The 18,800-nt window shown below is 44.1% G+C and overlaps 2 long non-coding RNA genes across 2 annotated transcripts; both read right to left on the bottom strand.

Moving 5' to 3' along the window:
- Positions 1–1,812: 1,812 nt before the first annotated feature.
- On the bottom strand, positions 1,813–9,481 carry LOC149524610 (uncharacterized). The gene is made up of 2 exons (XR_016349090.1): positions 6,180–9,481; positions 1,813–2,026 (listed from the first exon to the last, which is right to left on the bottom strand). It is a non-coding gene; the product is annotated as an uncharacterized LOC149524610 (long non-coding RNA).
- Positions 9,482–10,107: 626 nt separating this feature from the next.
- On the bottom strand, positions 10,108–13,668 carry LOC102452574 (uncharacterized). Its single transcript, XR_332359.5, has 3 exons — positions 13,556–13,668; positions 10,940–11,070; positions 10,108–10,399 (listed from the first exon to the last, which is right to left on the bottom strand). It is a non-coding gene; the product is annotated as an uncharacterized LOC102452574 (long non-coding RNA).
- Positions 13,669–18,800: the final 5,132 nt, after the last annotated feature.

Consider the following 18,800-nt stretch of genomic DNA (forward strand, 5'->3'; position numbering starts at 1 on the left):
GGGATTAAATTTAAGCCATCTTCATTTCAGAAAAGGTCTAGGGGTGCTGTAGGGGCTTGGACACCTGAGATTTCCTTGTGATATTCATTCAAACGCCCCATAAAGCTTCAGTGACCCTTTACAATCTCTCTCCCCTTCATCTTCATCCTCTTTCCTCCGTTTGTGCCCATTTGCTAGCACCAAATACAACATGTTGCTGAAAGCGGAGAAAGAAGGAGAATCCACAGGGAGGAGGAAACCAACAGAGCAAGGAGAAGGTGTGTCAGGGCAGTGAGGCTTCTCCGCCTCAGGCATTGCCCTCTAGGTCAGCTGTTTGTCAATATATGGAGGTTACTGATCTTCCCTGGAACTTTTTCCACAGAGAAAGGCCAAGGGGCACTGGATGTGTATGGACTTCTAGGTATAAAACAAATAACGTAGAAGTAATTAATACGAGATGAAATGACTTCAGAACTGAGTGAGAGTTTGTGGTTAGCTCTGGCAATGGCTGTTGCTGTTACTCAATCTAACACCTCCGTGAGCCAGAGATGCAGCCCTGACTATTCAGCAGATTTTAGGGGCTTTGCTGTAATATCTGCAAAGGGTTCCTGCCCGTCCTTGAAAAGATATGAGACTACTAAAATAGACTGCACATTTTCTGTGATATTGTTACATCTGACAAATTGTGCCCTCTGGGGAATTACAAATTTGATTAAAATACTCGCTCCTGGCATGTCAATGTGAGTGTTGTCATAGACTCTCATGGGGCCAGGATTACACGCTCAGCATCCTTACCAACGAAACCTCCCCAGTCTGGTAAAAAACTGATGGAAGTGACTAGAAAAGGGTCCACAGGCTGCATTGGGCTGTACAGGGGCTCATGATTCATTCAGGAAGAAATTCAGAGAACAATTCACCCTCCGAAGAGACTTGGCAGCAAACTGTGGGTATGAGCAGCTCCTGTACCTTTTTGTACCATTTGATTATTATTCTGTGTGTATGTTGTTTTTAAAATGTTTCTCAATTCTAGGTTCCCATCCCGTTACAGAAACGTGTTGATTCTTTAAAAAAGGACAGAATGGCTTCCTGTGATTGAGTATACTGTGAGCCAGTAATGTAGGAGTGTGGGCTGGGCACACAGTGTGCTGTATAGGAATTGGGGCCCACCCCGACAGAGGGGCTGGGAAAAGAGAGAAGGCGGTGCTGGCATGGATAGGCCGTCGGGAGAGAGAAGGCCCCTGCTAGTCAGGAGGTTTGGCGAAGAGAGAAGACCCATGACAGGTGGAGGAGGCCAGGGGGAGGGAAAAGGCCCGTGCTGTTTGGGGACGGTGGGAGGGAGAGAAAAGGACTTTACCAGGTGCTGGAGCTAAGTGGAAGGGCAGAAAAGTTCCACCAATTGGGACCCCTGCTGCACTGAGTCCTTTTCTGCATTGACGAGTGCTGCACATGGCCATGTTTGAAAGATCAGATATAAAATTGAGGCCTTTAAGGTGGGGAGGGGAAGAGAGCAGAGGGGAAAATCATGCCTGGAAGCAATGCCAACGGCTGTCAATCATGTGCAGACATGTTGTGACTGACACAACTCTTTTGACTGCAACACAAACTACTGGGCTGTGTAAAGAGACAAAGAAACACACAAAAATGGATCCATGTGATCATAGGGAAACCCATTAAAACGTACATCCCCTGGTCTTGGAGCACCCTCTGGTGGATTTAACAAATGAAGGTGGCCTTTTAGTTTATTGACATGTAATTTTCTTTTAAAAAGTAATTTTATAGAAAAGAAATACCTACACAACCCGAAAACATCAATCAAAACACTCACACACATGGTTGTGATGCTGCACCACAAGCAGGTACTTTTATTATAAGGAGAGGAAGAAGCTAGTAGAGGTGACACAAGGGCTCCCTTGTAGATTTTAATGTTTGCAAGATTCTTTTCATCCAAGAAGAAAAGCATCCAATGACTTTAGAAGCCAGGCGTCCTCTGCCAGATTCCCAGAGATCCTGCATTAGTAATCTCCACTGCCATCGTTCACTCCGTGATCTACAAAATACAAAAAGAAGAAACGTTTGCACTGTAGGTTTATATCCATCAAAAGAAGAACAACAGACCATTGCATTTCAAGTGGAAGGTACAGCAGACATTTCCCCAACACTGAACGGTGAGTGCAGATACCCCTGGCTAATGATGGAGCAGGGGATTTATTTTCCACCCTTCAACATGCTGCTACAGAGTTTTAATCAACAAATTAAATTATATCAAAACACACTGGCTGCCCACCTAACTCTAGAAGTAAACTGGCCTGACTTCTGAACATGGGTCCCTTGTCTCTGCACCCCAACTATCCAATAAAAGAGGCATTGTCACAGTCTCTTACAAAGGCCCTTCCTGTAACATTCTCCGCAATTAAAGGCTACGTCTAGACTACATGCCTCAAGCGACAGAGGTATGTAGATGAGGCTACCAGGCATAGGAAAATGAAGCGGCGATTTAAATAATCGCCGCTTCATTTAAATTTACATGGCTGCCGCGCTGAGCCGACAAACAGCTGATCAGCTGTTTGTCGGCTCAGCGCTGTAATCTGGACGCGCGGGTGTCGACATCAAAGGCATTTGTCGACCACCCAAGTAAACCTCATCCCAGGAGGCATACCTGGGTGGTCGACAAATGCCTTTGATGTCGACACCCACGCGTCCAGACTACCGCGCTGAGCCGACAAACAGCTGATCAGCTGTTTGTCGGCTCAGCACGGCAGCCATGTAAATTTAAATGAAGAGGCGATTATTTAAATCACCGCTTCATTTTCCTATGCCTGGTAGCCTCATCTACATGCCTCTGTCACCAGAGGCATGTAGTCTAGACATAGTTAGTGATAACCACATCCAATAAAGTGTATATGTAACTCATACACCCTAGTGTGGTTACTGAGTAATGCAAGTGGCAACTAGACCACAGCAACAGTTAAGATCAAGAGACCTCTACAGCATGGGCAATAAATTATAAAAAACTGCAGGAAGATACAGTGAAACCTTTGCTATTCCGCACAGTGTTAATCAGAAAACTTTGTTAGGCAGCATTGCCCCCCACCACAATACTGTCACATGTTCAGGCAGTGGTGGATGATAATTTTGCTGTGCCCTGAGCAGCGCCGTGGTGACCGGGGTGGCACAATTTTGTGCATGCACCTCGGCAGCAGCCTATTGAAGCCCGGAGCCTGGGGCAGCCGTCCTGCTTACCCTGCCCTATATCCACAGCTGCAGGTACACAGGCCTGGCTTGGTTTACCATGATTGGTTTAACGTTTTTTATTTAAGAAGTGCTAATCATCTTTAACTCAAAATAGAAATGTGAGACCAACTGCCTCATACTACAGAACTACCAATATTAAAAACTTGAGTTTTACTATTATTTTCATTTGTTTTTTTCAAGCTTGATGGGACCCTCAGATAACCGGAATTTTTAGATAACCGGAACACCCTAATGCCCGAGCGTGCCGGACTGTTTGGAAATACAATGTACAATATCACTGAAATATTCATCTAACTTAAAAGTTTTAAATTGAAATTCCATTTTTGGATTTAATTAAATTGCAAACTTGAATAAATGTGGACTAGCTCTGTGATAGTTAGAAAAATAAAAGTAAAATATATGTAAGATGTAGAACAACGTGGCTCACATCCATAGACAGTTTTCTTTTCAAACCCACTTTTGTCCACCGCCTGAAACAAAACACAATAACTATTTAATAACAGAACCAATAAATGATCCTTGAAGAGTGTTACAGACCAGTCTCTTTCCTCCTTATGTCAACGAAAGCTTCACTGTGTTAGGTCACAGTCCTCTAGCTGATGATAATCTCTGTTCATGCTCAGTGAAGCAGCTGGGGAAGTAGCACTTCAGTTGCGATTATGGAGCTTCTCTTGTCACGTTCCCTACCCCAAACTGCCTGTACGTTGGTGTAGGCCTGGACTACACTAGGAAATTAGGATGGTGTAGCTACGTCGCTCAGGAGTATGAAATATGCCCCCCCTGAGAGACACAGTTAAACTGACCTCACCCCTGGTGAAGACAGAACTAGGTGGATGGGAGAGTTCTCCCATTGACATACATGTCGTCTCTTGGGGAGGTAAAGTGCCTCTACAGATGGGAGAAATCTTCCTATTAATACGCAAGTGCCTTTCCAGAAGCACATTGGCTCTGCTACGGTGGGGTTGTTCTGTCCCTGTAGCAGTTTGGGGGCAACAAACAAGCCCACTCTGTCTGGGAAAGCCTCTTTCCCCTCCCAGCTTACAGCATCTTTCACAAAAGGCTTTATCGTCAACAGATCCGTGTGTAGACTGCTGATTTTTTGGAAAAAGCGCTATTTCTAAAAAATGCGGTGGCCATGTTTATGCGCGGGATATTTAACTCCCCGTTTCATTATCAATTTCGATGTGCCTAATCTACATCCCTCTGTCAACAGAGAGGTATAGTCTAGACACAGCCTCAGTTTCCCTCAGACCTGTCGACAGCAATCCCATCCCAGAGAGCAAAGCAGTGAACATGCCCCCTGCTGTTTCCTAATAAGCTCCTTGCTGTGTTTGTGGCTGCACACTTCTGGCCTGGCTCTGGCTTCCACATGCTCGCCTGGCTGCCTTCATCACTGCCGGTACCACTCCAGAAGTAGCTGGGGAAGATCTGGCTCTTTTGAATTGCCAACCTCTCCCCCCTCCTCCCCTCAGATAATAGTCTCCTTTGTCCCCCTCAGCAGGCCTCATTTCCTCTGTTGAGTGGGTGGTTTAGCCCTGCTGAAGAAAAACCTCCCCCATGTGTGGCAAAAGATTATTAAAAGTCTCTCTGGGCTACAGATGCTTCCTCAGAGGCTGAGCGAACGTTTCTTCCCCTCAGCTGCGCTCATATCGTGATCCCAAATTCTCCTCTAGTCAGCTCTTTTCTGAGCTCCTCCCAGTTTGCTTTTGCAGGCCTCATTTTTCAGCCATTACTTTTTGTCAGGATCAGCCCTCTTGCTCTTCCCGGCTCTCTTTCTCTCCAGAGAGTCACATCCGGTTCTATCAGGTCCCCTCAGTCTGAGGCCAGCAGGACATTCAAGTTGAGAAATAATATCCAGAATGTAGTCCTGTCCAGAAATGGACAAGCATGTGAGAAAAGTTATCATGGAATCAGATTGGCATCTGTCATTGTGTTGCATGATACCAAAACAATGACTGAAAGAGAGAGAAAGATACAATTCCCATTTTTTCTGTGTCTGATTTGATCATTGTATAATGGGATATGACAGATCATAGCGTGAAACACACACATACACGCGCACACACATGCACACATTTAGCTAGTTATGGAAAATACAGTCCTGAGTGGGAGAATGACATGTAATCATTCTAAAATATTTAAAAGTATGAGCATCAATCAGAAGCTGACATGTGGCTCGTTATCCTAGTTTTTCTGTGCTAAATTAAATACTTTTTGTATTATGATATGACAGACTCCTACAGACTCTAAAACACGTGCACAGACCCTCACAAATCAGCATTCGAAATGTGTACCCATTTCCTTTTGGTAAATGAAGTGTTAATGTTGTAAAGAGCAGCCATTTTGATCTTAGAGGTGCTGCATAGTGGTACCAAGGAGAGACATTCCCCATATTCTCTCCTGTTGTTCCTGTTGTCTTTAACCTCTGTAGCTGATAAACTGGACTCTCACTGTGTGGACACAAGAACTGGCTGCAGTTTTCCAGAAGTGTGAAATACATAGGTAAACTAATCTCTCTTCTCCTACTTGAGGTTTCTATTTTTATGCAGCCAACATTTCAGCAAGGCCACATTTCACAATCCCCAGCAGTTCATAAATAGAGACACTCCATCTCCTGTCTAACTTGAAGTCTTTTCTCTCCAGCGACATTGAGTTCCCAGCCAACCTTCAGCCATGAAGATTCTCTATCTTCTCTTTGCTGTCTTCTTCCTCCTGCTGCAAAGCTCTCCAGGTAATAGCATAATGATGTGAAGGGACCATATAGGGGAACGTTTGTGAGTCTGTCTAAGATTTCCTAGAATTTATTTTTTTTAAAAGTGTCCTGTAGTTTTCAGCAAGGATTTGACATTTGACTGGAGTATAGTCCAGGAGTCAGAAAGGAGGCATTAATATGCCTATTAAGGTCTATTCAGATTTGGTTGAACTATCAATTAAAATAATATCCCTACCATTTTACCTCCTGGAGTCCCACATGATTGGTTCCTGGTGCTACGCTAGTCAATTTTTTTTCAAGGACCTGAAAGTAAACATGAAATTATCATTTGTAACATTTCCTGGTGTCTTAAGACATATCACTGATACAGACAGATTTGAATCCCTGGGCAAGCCAGGCACAAGCAAACAATCACGGAGCCAAATCAAAACATATGGCTCTAGGAACAAAAAGTTTGGCCACGCTTATTGACTGAGGAATGAAATCCTAGAGTGTATCTACACAGCACCCAAAACTCAGAATAAGATACGCAATTTGTGCTAAGCAAATTGTATAGCTTATTTCGAGTCTAATTCAAAATAGCTAATTTCCTCATTTGGTACTGTCTACACAGCCCCAAATTTTGAAACAAAAGCACTGTTTCGAGCCAACCCTTATTCCTCATAGAATGAGGTTTACAGGGATGGTGAAATAGCGCCTCCACTATATTTCAAAATAGCGGACGCGTTCAACATACATGGGGTAGCTATTTCGGGATACCCTCTAGAAAGTACTGACTGTGAAAAAGGATTTAAGAATTGAAGATGAATAATCAGCTGAAATAGTTAAAAGGCCCTTTTCTTCCCTACATGGCTCGGATTCTAACAGACTTTACACAAAGAATCTCTCCTGACTTTGAAGTTGACTTTGATGCAGCTGATCCAAGTGCTGACCAAAACTTGCCACATGACAAGGGGGCAAAGAGTCACATCCAGTTGGCCAAAGCGAGCAAGCCAGGAGGGAAGGGGGCAATTAAAAGTGGACAGCAGAAGTAAGTTGCTCCTCTGAGCTAAAGCAATACCTGTTCCTCATACTTCCCAAGAACTTTTGCAGAAACCACTGTGGCCTAATGTGTCTTATGCAAACTAGAATGGCAAAAGATGTTTGCAACGAGGAAGATGGAATTTCACCGAGACAAGATTGTAACAATTCCACAATTTCAACTGTGGTTGGACCTTTTGAATCTCCACTAGATCCAGGGTACATTGTGGTTCCTTTTAGCCCAACGTTTCTCAGATTCTAAAAGACATTACAGAAAGAATCTATCCTGACTTCAAAATGTGTCCTCTCTGTGACAGGAACAGCCACCTAGGGAAAGATACAGTCACATCAAGTTGGCCAAGGAATGCAACAGAGGGAGGGCAAGGGGAAGTGGCCTGCAGAAATATGTTGCTGACCAGAGTTAAACCAGTAAATCTTCGTTATATGTCCCAAGATATTTTGCACAAACCACGGTGGCCTAATGTGTTTTACATAATCTGGAATGGCTAATAGGGAAGAAAGAAAAAAAAAGGAGGCATAATGATGAAGACTGAAAAGAGAAGCATTCAGAGAGTGAAATGACAGGGGGAGTCAAGAGAGTAGGCAGGAGGGAAGAGGAAAGAGAGAGGCAGAGAGGAGGTGAAGGAGAGAAAAGGTGAGGGAAAGAAGAAGGTAAGAGCCATGGAAGACAGCTGCCCGGTTGGAGCTGTTGGATTACTCCTAGCACTGACAACCCAGGGCTGCACAAGCACCAGTATGGATAGTAACAGGCAGGGCTGATTCCCTGCCTTGCGCCCCTTAGTTGCTTGGAATTGCTCAGGTAACACCAGGGCGTCTCTTGTCCTCTTCAGCTACTCCCCACTCTCACCCTCAATTCCTTCCTCTCTTCTTTCCTCTCCCATTTATCTCTATCACCATCCTCTCGGCCTTCCTTTGGGCTCTGTCTGTGCAAGTGCAACCCACACCTCTAGTGTGGTTTGCTGTCCCATGTAGCGGCACTTAGACCATTTATGGTGAGAGGTAAGAACAAGGGCACTCTTCAGCTGGCTGGTTTTATAGCTCAAGCTATAGAGGATCTTATACTGAGGGTATGTCTAGCCTGGCGACAGAGGCATATAAATTAGACATATCGACATAGTCAATGAAGCGGGGATGTTCCAGGCGAGGTGGTGTGCCCTGCACTCACAGGTGCTGCAGATGTGGTGAAACAAGATGTCAAAGTCAGACTCAGGACTCACAATTTTGTCAGACCGCTCTGTTTATTAGCAACGCCGCTGTGCTAATACACCCAGAAAATGTGAGTACCATACAAGGCTCAAACCCCTTGATTTATATAGACAAAAGAAAGTAAAATTAACATGATCCAAAAAGGAGGCAAAACTCACATGATTAGCATGAGACTAGTCAAGTATCTTCATTTCCATATCAAGCCTCAACAATCTCCTGTCCATATCTCCCTGGTTATTTTAATTACTTTCTGCCTAACACCTAATGTTCCTTTCCTGTTATCCCAGACACACCTGGTTCCATACGGATCCATCCTGCATCCCTACAAACAACATTAACATAATTGTCTCTTTCCTGTTCACGGACAAACAGTATTCCTTTAACTTCTTCTATTATTACAGTATAATTCATCTTTCTCTTACAATATAATTCTTTCTATTTTCACAAAGAGAAGTGGTTCTCCCTGGGGACACAGTGGGTGAAACCCAGCCCCCCTCTGCAAGGTGAAGACGGCAGGTCTCCACACCATCACATCCTGCTATCTCCGGGAGTGTGAGCTGGCCCAGGACTGCACCCCAGCGCCTGTGCTGCCTATAGTGTGGTGTGGGAGTGGAGGGGGGCAGGGGAAGGGAGATGTGCCCTGCCTCTGTGTAGAGGGGGCGTCTGGAGGGAGGGCAGTGCGCAGTGTCTCTCCCCGGGGTCAGGAGCCTGTCATGCACCTTCAAATGTATACGTGTGTGGGGAACAGGCCTGGGCCCCTGCATGGCACCTAGCTAGGGCCATATGTCCTGGCTGGCATGGCAGATGCACTGTTAATAAATGTTAGAATTCTGGGGCAATTCCAGAAGTTGGGAAGAGAGTTGGTGTTATGTCATTAGTCAAAAAGGCCAAGTGGGAGAATCGGTGTGAACACAGGTCAATTAATCTGGCATCAGTCACCATCAAAATAATGGAAAAATTGATTCAATTAATTTAGAATTAAAGGTTAGGAATATAATCGATGCCAGCGCCGGTGATTTGACAAATAACGGGTGTCATAAACTAAACCTAATTTAATTTCTGGATGTCATTATAAGTTTACTTTAGCTGCACAGATACACGTAAAGACTTAGATTTAGCAGTCCCGAGAGTCAGATTAAAAGCATAGCACCAGACATTAAAGCATATAATTCAATATAATATAACTAGGAGACTTACCTGGCATTGCCTGGGTCCTTCAGCGCAGGAGACTGCTGGTGTGCGGGTTGCAGGAGGCAGGGCAGGGCCTTGGGGATTTGAAGGGGGAGGGAAGGAGGCTGAGGTTGTGGAAAGTGATAGAAATGTAGCCGTGTTAGTCTGGGGTAGTTGAAGCAAAATGCAGGACAATGTAGCACTTTAAAGACTAACAAGATTGTGGAAAGTGTGAGCTTAAAGGTTGAGAAGGAGCTCAGGGCAGGGGGTCCTATCCAACAAGACTTCCTCTCCCTCCTCCAGTAGACAGGGTCTTTGCTTCCCCCATAACCTCCTAGCTGACAGGGACCTTCTGCCTCCCCCAAGCCTTCCTGGCCTGAGAAGCGAGTTCAGGAGAGGCCCCATGGTGGTGGGGTGGGACAACGCAGCATGGCTGTGTGGCAATGGATGTGGGAAGCAAGGTCAGCATGTTCCGTTCTCTGGCAAACTTCACCCAAATTTGGTGCAAAAGTAGAGGGGAGGGCTAAATGGTGTCCCAGGGTGTTGACATTTTGCTGCCTACATAGAAAGAGCAAAGCGGCCACGAGTTCTGTTGTCTTTCCCTCATGGTAGTAGAGGGAAAAACACAAGTTAAATGACTCTGTAAAAAGACCAAGGAACAGGCAAAGATTAATCCACATGATCTTAGGGAAACATGAATATGGATGTCTGCTGATCTAGGAACACTCCCAGGTGGACTTAACATATGACAGTGACCTTTTATTTTATTTGTATTTAATTTTCAAAAAATAAATTGTTTTTATGGAAAACATAGGTATACATCACCCACATGTCACTCAAAACCAAATCAAAGTACACTCAAGTGTGATGCAGCACCCCAACCAGTTACATTAATGAAAAAGAAGAACACGCTCCCCTGTGAATTTGTTAAGGGTTGCAAGGTTCTTTGCAGCCCAGAAGAAAAGCATCCAATGTCACCCATCATATTCTCAGAGATCCTGCATCGACAATCTCTGCTGCCATCGCTCACTCTGCAATCTACAAAAGGGAGAAACTTTCACATTTTATGTTTCTATCCATTAAAACAAGAACAATAGAACATTGCATTTCAAATGGAAGGTACAGCAGGACTTTCCCCATTACTGAATGGTGAGTGCAGATACCCCTGGTTAATGCCAGAACACGGGATTCATTTTCCAGGCTACAACATGTTGCTACGGTGTTTGAATGAACATAGTCAGTTGTATCAAAACATATGAACTGGCTGCCCACCAGGCTCTAGACTTCTGAACATGGGTCTCCCATCCCTGTATATCTGGGGTATGTCTACACTAGCCCCCTAGTTCGATCTAGGGTGACCGAAATTGCAAAAGAAGCCCGGGATTTAAATATCCCACGCTTCATTTGCATTTTCCTGACCGGTTGCCATTTTAGAAATTGACTAGCCAGAAGTAACTGTCCGCGTCTACACACGGCAGTGAAACGGGATTCTGATTTAAAGCCCCTAGATCGAATTAGCTGTAAACCTCATTCCACGAGGAATACAGTGAGGTCTCACATGTGGAATCCTGAACTCACCCTTCTCATTTTACAGCAGCTCCACTGATGACCGCAAGATCCCATCATTGGAAAAAAGGGGTAACATTGTGAGCGGCAGTCGCCCCCAGCGCGTCGACAAGAATTGATGTCATAGATGATCCACGTGAATCCTGCACAGAGAAGAGTGCTGACTTTCATTCACACAGCAGGGTAAATGAAAGCAGGGCAGTTTCAATTCACTGAAGCAGGCCAAGGCGTTCCACTTATCTTCTCATGCCTCTAGATCTATGGTAGTATGTAAATTTTTGTAGTTCTGTGCCTGAGCAGGGCTGACCTGGCTCAGTGCTGGGTTGGGTGGCTGGAACATCTAGAAAGAGATGGGTTTGAACAAGCCCCTTCCAGTGAGAAGTCTGCTTGTCTGTGAGACTCTGCACAGTCTTGCTTGTGAAGACTTGGCTCTTGGCATTACTATCTCAATGGCCAATTGCCAAGCTTAGATATTCCAGACAGGATGAATGTTGCCCAAATATGGCCTATTAGGAAATTAGTATTAGATTGTTTTAAAATACGCTGTGCCTTTCTTAAATACAATCTGGACCAATAAACAGACATGCGCTGGCAACTCTTGAATGTGGGAGGCCTCCTGCATGGCTCTGTGGTGAAAACAGCCACTTTTGGCTCGGCTTATGCACAGTTGTAGTCACTCCCAGTCATTGGAATACTACCAGCAACACTTTATTGAATCATTCTGAAGAGCAACACCTGTCAAGTCTCAGTCTCCGCCTTATCCCACAGAAATATGCCTCTTGTATTGTTCAGTAAATTCCTGGACTGTACAAGTTCATTGTTTGTTTGTCATTTCATTAATTAAATGCACAAAAGCCTGTCATCTAAAGTGAAGGCTGCCTTTTAAGAGCATTGGTGAGGGATCTTGTCAAAGGCTCTGACAATCTAAATACACTATAGCCACTGGATCAATCTTGCCCATATATTTGTTGACCCATTCAGACAATTCTAATAAAATGAGGAGGCATGATTTCCCTTTACAAAACTATGTTAACTCTTTCCCAACAGATTATGTTCATCAATGTGTCTGATAATTCCCTTCTTTGTTAGAGTTTCGACCAATTTGTCTGGTACTGAAATACCTTTGTGATTGAGTGAGTAGGGACCACTGTGATTATCTAATCTGATGTAATAGGATTGAGAGTTTAATCCTTGGTAAATTGTCCAATCATTATTTGCTTTAGCTGTTTTGTTAAGCAAAAGAATTAAACTTCCTGAGTCTAACACTATGCATCGGGTTTTCAAATCCTTTAATTCTTCCTGTGGCTTTTGTCTAAAAGCTATCTAGGGGTACGTCTAGACTACAGGCTTTTGTCGACAGAGGCTTTGTTGACAGATACTGTCGACAAAGCTTCTGTCGACAAAGAGCGTCTAGGCTACATCCTGTTCTGTTGACAAAACAAGCTGCTTTGTCAACATGAGAGTATAAATGCAAAGGACAGTGTAGATGCACTAACGTCTTCTGTCAACACAACTCTGTCGAGAAAAGGTGTTATTCCTCGTAAAATGAGGTTTACTGCCATCGACAAAACTGCCGAGTTCTGTCAACGTTATGTCGACAGAATTCGGTGATAGTGTAGACACAGATATAGTTTTGTCAACAAAAGTCCACTTTTGTCGACAAAACCCTGTAGTCTAGACACACCGTAGGTGATGAACTGGATTCCCAATATAGACACCAGAACCGACCACAGTATCCCAGAAGTGTGAAATACAAAAGTAAAATAATCTCTTATCCTACTCGAGGTTTCTATTAGTATACATCAAAAGGATCTATTAACTCTTTTAACCATTTCAGCTGATTCTCTAACTTCAGCCCCCAAATCTTTTTTTTTTCATAGTTACTGATTCCTAGTGTTGAATCCCTCAGCTTATTAGTGTGGCCAGACTTTTTGTTCCTTGATATTTATATTTAGCTCTGTGATTGTTGGCTTGTGCCCTGTTCACCCAGGGATCCAAATCCAAATCCCACTATGTCAGTCATCTGCAAACTTTACAGGCAATGATTTCATTTTTTTTTCTCTCAGGTACTTGAAATAAATTGACCAGTGTAGCGCCAAGAACCAGTCCCTGGGAGATCCCAGAGCAATTGTTAGTGATATTGTTGCAGATTCTAGTTCAGTCAGATCTATTCAGATCTTAATAGACACATTAATGCCACCTTTCTGATACCCGGGGGTATGGCTACACTAGCCACCCTAGTTTGAACTAGGGTGACTAATGTAGTCATTCGAACTTGCAAAGGAAGCCCGGGGTTTAAAAATCCCAGGCTTCATTTGCATGTTCCCGGGCGCTGCCATTTTTAAATGCCCGGTAGCTAGAACTACACGCGGCATGGGGTAGGTAGTTCGAATTAACACCCTTAATTCAAACTACCGTTACTCCTCCTGCAATGTAGTTTGAATTAAGAGTGGCATAGTGTAGCCATACCCCGGGACTATTCTCCAGTCAAAGGTCAAGTCCCTGCTGTAAACCACAGTACTGTTTACAAAAAAAAGTTGGAAGAATATGATACAACATTCTAGGAAATCTTAGAATAGACTCACAAATGTTTCTTTATATTGTCCCTTCATTTCATAATGCTCTTACCTGGAAAGCTTTGCAGCACCAGGAAGAAGACAGCAAAAAGAAGGTAGAGAATCTTCATGGCTGAACGTTGCTGGAGAGAAAAGACGCCAAGATAGAGAGTCTCTACTTTTTGGCTGCTGGGGATTGTGAAATGTGGAACTGTTGAAATTTTATTTTGAAACACTGCACATGTATTAAGTGTACGCTGCAATCAGTTAATAATAACCAGTATTATTTGCAAAGCATCATACAGATTCCTGGGGAATTTCAGGAAGAGGCCGTTAATAATCCCCTTTGTGAAGTAGTTGTAATCCCATTCCTGGGTCCCAGACCCCTGCTCAGCCCTTAAACTGGAAACCTCAGTACTGTGCCACTCGTCCCACTTGCCCTTAGCAGCATTTAAGCTTTTGTCCCTCACCTGCAAAGGGGGCATTAGAGCAGGTTTCCCCAGGACAGTCTGGGCTGGGTAAACAGTCCTTTTCAGCTATCAGCTGGATTCTCAGATGGTCGGGGAAAAGGGAGCTCCAAACCCCTTGTCGGAGTTTCTCACCTCCCCACCCCGTGCTGTTTCTGCCAATGCTGCCATTACCTTGCTCAGTTTTTCTGGTTTTCTCCCTATCTGCTCTGGTCTCCTCTCTCTCCACTTCCTCTCCCATTCTCCTCCTGTAGGGAAGGTTTCTTTTTAAAGGGCTCCCTGGCAGCCAACGATCAGTTGGCCTGTCTCCCCTGCTTCTGATTAGCCAGGGCCCTTCATAGAATCATAGAACCGTAGAACTGGAAGAGACCTCAGAAGGTCATCAAGTCCAGCCCCCTGCTCTAGGCAGGACCAATTCCAACTAAATCAACCCGGCCAGGGCTTTGTCAAGCCGAGACTTAAACACCTCTAGGGATGGAGACTTTGCTGCCTTTTAGAGCTGCCTTTCTCTCTCTCTAATTTAGCCCTCCAGCCGGACCCTGTCAAGGTATATTTCCACCTTACAAACATCTACTGCATGATTACAAGTCCTTTGAAGACAACCAAATGCCTCCCATTCTATTTAAATGAGGGTCCCAGTGCAGCCAGGAATTCCAGGACTCAGTTGAGTCTGGGAAGCACTGGCTGCATGTGTGAATCGCTTACTTGTTTTGTACAATATTTAATCAATATTTATATGTGGTTAGGGAAATTTTAAATGTCATGCACCCACACCCATAAAAAAGGTTAAAATTATTTTTTAAATGAGAGATAAAATAAAGAAAATTTTTCTCAATGTGTGTCAGGAATATGTGGGATTGGGTTTTTTTTTCTTGTATATGTGAACTAGGAAATTTTATCTTTAGTGACATGAGAGAATCCTGAATTCCCCCCTCCCCTCTTTGCCCCCCTCCACATACATAACAAGCCCCAGCCTTAATTATAAGCATCTAAAGTAAAGACATTCAATATTGATGTATATCAAAATTGGAAGCAAGTTTCACTTGCAGGTGCTCTGGTAATTCTGGGCATTGTTTCATTCTCCCTGGAAGAAGAGATCAGAAGGTGACCGGACTTACATTGAACATAAGAACAGCCATACTAGGTCAGATCAAAGGTCCATCTAGCCTAGTATCCTGTCTTCCAACAGTGGCCAGATGCCCCAAAGGGCGTGAACACAACAGGAAATCATCACGTGATCCCCCGCTTGGCATCCATTTCCAGCCCCTAACAAACAGGCTAGGGGCACCATTCCTATCTGTTTTGGCTACTAAGTACTCATGGACCTAACCTCCATGAATTTATGCAGTTCTTTCTTGAATCCTATTAAAGTCCTGATCTTCACAACCTCCTCTGGCAAGGAGTTCCACAAGCTGTGTGAAGAAAAACTTCCTTTTGTTCGTTTTTAACCTTCTACCTATTAATTTCATTTAGTGACCCCCTAATTCTTCTGCTGTGGGAACAAGTAAGTAACTTTTCCTTATTCACTTTCTCCACATCTGTCATGATTTTATAGACCTCAATCATATCCCCCCTTAGTCACCTCTTTTCTAAGCTGAAATGTCCCAGTCTTTTTAATCTCTCTTCAGATGGGACCCATTTCAAACTCCTAATCACTTCTGTTGCCCCCTTTCCAATGCCAATATATTTTTTAGATGAAGTAACCACATCTGTACGAGTATTCAAGATGTGGTTGCACCACTGTTTTATATATAGGCAATAAGGTATTCTCTGTCTTATTCTCTATCCCTTTTTAAATGATTCCAAGCATTCTGTTTAAGTAAATTGCAGACATTTCTGAAAATGTCTAAGGTTGCTGTGGAGGCTTTCAACACCTGACGTTTCCTTGTGATATTCATGCAAACCCCCTAAAGTTTCACCAATTTCTTATAATGTCTCGTTCCATCCTCTCCTTCCTTTTTCCTCCCATTTGGTAGCAACAAATATGAAATGTTGCTGGAAGTGGAGAAAGAAGGAGAACGCACAGGAAGGAGGACACCAATAGGGCAAGGAGAAACTGTGACAGAGCAGTGAGCCTTCTTTGCCCCAGGTATTGCCCTCTGTCAGCTGCCTGTCAATCCCTGGAGGTTCCTGATCTCCTGGCATGGCACTTTTTCCGCAGAGAAAGGCCAAGGGGCACTGGATGCTTAGGGACTGCTAGTTATAAAGAAAATGGAGTGAGGCTGAGGTTGGCTCTGCTAGGGGCTCTTGCTTTTACTCAGTCTAACTCCTTCATCAGCAACACCCAGTATTTGACAGGTTTTCAGAGCTTCACCCTAATTCCTTCCAATTTTAGTAAATATACGACCCTATTAAAATTAACTGCGAGGTTTCTGTGTTATTGTTACATCTGACAAATTGTTGTCTGTAGGAAAGACCCCCCTCACTTACACACTCTGCTGAGACCCTGCACCTCACTTACACGCTCTGCTGAGATCCTGCACCTCCAGCCTGCTCGCTCACACACTCCCCCAAGCTAAGACCTTGCATCCCCATCCCCTCCCTCTTCACCCTGCCAAGACCTGGTAACCCCTGCTCCCTCATTCACCCCTTTCACAGAGACCCAGCACCCTCAGCCCACTCTTGCACCCTCCCCCCAGGTCAGACACCTACCCCAGCCTGCTCTGCAACCATACACCCTGCCCCCAGCCAGCTCCTGCACCCTCCCTCCTGGCCAGATACCTACCCCCAGGGAGAGCAGCGTAGGTGAGCCGAGGAGGGTTGACCATGAAAGCCACCAGAGACGGGGTGGAGAGCAGAGCTTGGAGGAGGCATGGCCCACTAATACAAAAAACCCAAAACAAAACAAAACCCCAGACGCATACATTTCTAACACACATTTCTTTACCTCTCATTTTAAACATAATTTTAACTTCTTTTTAGGGCCTTAATTCATGAAATTTAAAATTACCCTAAAATCATGTAAATATTGATTAAATATTGTATAACACAAACAAACAAAACAATGCACACACCAAAAGCTAACGCTTTCTGGGTAGAGCGGTTTTCTGGAATGCCTCTCCCTATTTTGACCCTCGTTTAAATGAAATTGGAGGCATTCCATTGTCTTCAACATATAGTCAATCATGCGGTAGATATTTGCTAGGTGGAAATATGCATGTTGCAAGTACTTAAGGAAAGGAATCATTAACTGTATTTACCTGAAATTCCCCAAGAATCTTTCTAGTGCTTTACACATAATAATCGTTATGATTAACTGCCTGTGACATAAATGTAGTAAATGCACAATGTTTCAAAACAACATTTCAACAGATACACATTTCACAATCCCTAGCAGCCTGTAAGTAGAGAGTTCCCAGCTGTCTTCCTCCTGGTACTGCAAAGCTCTCCAGGTAAAAGCTTAATGAATAAAGGGACAATATAGAGAGAGTCCCACAAGGACTGGTTCTTTGTGCTACGATAGTCATTTTTTTCAAGACCCTAAAGGAAAAAAATGAAATAATCACCTATAAAATGTGAAGATGACAAAAATTAGGTTCACTGATATGGAGAAATTTGGATCCCTAGGTTAACTGGGTACAAGCAAGCAATCACAGAGCTAAATATAAAGATCTCAGAACAAAAAGGTTGGCCACACTTATAAGCCTAGGGACTCAATCCTGATAATCAGTAACTATGAAAAAAGGTTTTGGGGGTGGAAGAGGGATAATCAGCTGACAATGGTTAAAAGAGTTAATAGACCCTTTGGATGCATAACAATAGTTACCTCAAGTAGGAGAAGAGAGATTATTTTACATCTGTATTTCACACTTCTGGGATACGGTTGCCAGTTGTGGTGTCCACACACTGGGAGTCCAGTTGATCATTCGGTGAGGTTTTAGACAAGAGATACAGGAATGACTAAAGAATGAGAAAGCATGACTGTGACAGGGCGCCTGCCCTGAACTGGCCCTTTAAGATCAGGACTCATGCCCTGAGCCTGGGCTGGAAACAGAGGCCAGCTGAAGCTGTTAGGGCAAGGGAGAGCCCAGCTGGCAGCTATCTAGGACAGCACAGTTGGCTTGGAGAGGCCAGCTGAAGCCATTAGGGCGAGTGAGAGCCCAGCTGTCAGCTATATAAAGAAGCAGTTTGCTTAGAGAGGGGCAGTGAAGGGCTGACTACAGAGGAAGCAGGAGCTCCCAGGAGTGAGGATAGCTGGGGATAGCTAGCTAGGGCTGGGAGAGGGCTAGCCGAGACTCCCCTGGGCTAGGACTTGGAGGCAAGGTTCGGAGGCGGATTGCAAGGCAGCCTAGGTATGCGGGGCAGTAGAGAGAACCCCATGCCAATGATGAGCAACCCACACAGACTATAACTTGCCCTGAGAGGGGCTAGATGAGGACAGTCAGGGGGCACTGAGGCACGGTGGGGGAGTGCACCCCTGACAATGACTTTTGATAGACTCAGGAAGTTTAATCTCTTTTCCTTATCAAAGTTGTTAAAGCAATTCAAGATTGGAACAATTTACCATGGACTAAGTTCTAAATCCTCTGCTGCATCAGACTAGTTCCTGATAGTGGCCTAGGGCTACACTTGGGGTACCTCTACATTGCAGTGCTCTTTTGGGGTACTTCTGGTATTCTGAAATAGCTATTCTGCATCTTTGAAAGAAGACTGTTATTTCAAAATATAATGGGCTCGCTCTTCTGACATCCTTGTAAACCTCATTCCCCGAGGCCGTTTGGAAATCTCAGTGTATTTTGAACAGTGCCAAATTATGAAATAAGCTAACTCCGAATAGGCTCCACAATTTGCATAGCTCAAATTGCATAGCTTATTTCAAGCCCAGGGTGTAGTGTAGATGCACCATAGATG

Source organism: Pelodiscus sinensis, chromosome 3 (assembly GCF_052426305.1).
Source record: "Pelodiscus sinensis isolate ZL-2025 chromosome 3, ASM5242630v1, whole genome shotgun sequence".
NCBI classification, from domain to species: Eukaryota; Metazoa; Chordata; order Testudines; family Trionychidae; genus Pelodiscus; species Pelodiscus sinensis.